A 1,403-nucleotide genomic window follows, 5' to 3' on the forward strand; every position below is an offset into this window, starting at 1 on the left:
ATATATATATATATATATATATATTCTCTTATGATCAATCAGCATACACATGCACGCACACACACAAATACACACACACAAAATTGCATACATATAATGAAACAGCAGAGGAGCTATGAGGAGCTATGAGGAGCTAAGATAAGATAAGATGAACTTTATTTATCCCAAAGGGAAATTCAATTACGTCAGTGAGCTCATCTATTTGTCAAAGAGTTATACAGTCTGATGGAGTTACATTTACACAATTTCACTCACATCTGCAGTCAATTTCAGTTACAGTTTCAACTGATTCATAATCAGAGTACAACTACGTTGTCGGAGATGTTAATTAACTATTGGACTGTAATTGTGATGGTTTCAGCGGAGCAGTGAGTGTGTATTTGTGCACTACTTACGCATTCAGGCCGTCTGCAATACTTTACCACGCTTTCTCTCGTTGTTTTATAGCTGCGGCGGTGTTGCCTTTCTTTATGATTTGATCCTTTACCTCTTCGTAAGCCTTCAGGATTTCTGCCTCCGACGGGAAAAGTACGCCACTCTTGTTGCCATGGTGAATCGGTGAATCTGTGATCGATGGCAGGGTCTATTTGAGGAAGCCGCACGCGCGCACTGATCCAGGATTGGTTTCACCTGGCTTGATGAATCTGTGTCTGCTCATCCTGGCTTGGTCTTTGTGCAACCCATTAAGCCTGGACGCTCTTGTTTTGGATTCGTTGAACCCAGCTCAGTCATTTATCCTGGATGACTGAATCCTACTTTTGTGCAACGGGCCCTGCTCTTTCTCTTCTTATTGTGCCGACAAAGCGATGTTCATTATTCACGCACACTGTGAGACATCCTCAGTCATGCAGCAACACACACTCAGACAGTTAAAGGGTTAATATTGTTAAATTAAAGGACGACAGGTGGACTCAATAATGCAGACAACCACAGAGCTCAGTTCAAAAGGGTTTATTTGCTCCACTGAGAGAATTATACTAGTAATCCAGAGTGGGTTTTGAACCCAGGTCTTCTGCATGCAAGGCAGCAACACTGCGGAGGACCGGGGAGAGGACGGAGCTGGACTGAGGCAGGGTGGGGGAAATCCAGGATTGGGTGTCAGAGGAGTGGAGCAGAGCAGGCTGAGGAGGATGCAGCTTGAGGCTGGACTGCAGCAGGCACAGACAGCAGCAGGTGAGGCAGGTCAGCAGCTGAAGTTCTGGAGATGCAAACTGGAAACCGAGATCAGAGTTAGGAGCGAGGTAAACGGCCACAAACAAACATGCACAAAACCTGGTGCCAGACAGGTGCCAAGAGCTTTACCATACAAAGGTTGACAACGAACTGGCGATGACTGCAGAGAAGAGCCGGTCTCAAATACTCCAGGTGGATTGCTGAATGATTGCAGGTGTGGAGATGATTGC

The sequence above is a fragment of the Epinephelus moara genome, chromosome 4 (genome assembly GCF_006386435.1).
Source record: "Epinephelus moara isolate mb chromosome 4, YSFRI_EMoa_1.0, whole genome shotgun sequence".
NCBI lineage: Eukaryota > Metazoa > Chordata > Actinopteri > Perciformes > Serranidae > Epinephelus > Epinephelus moara.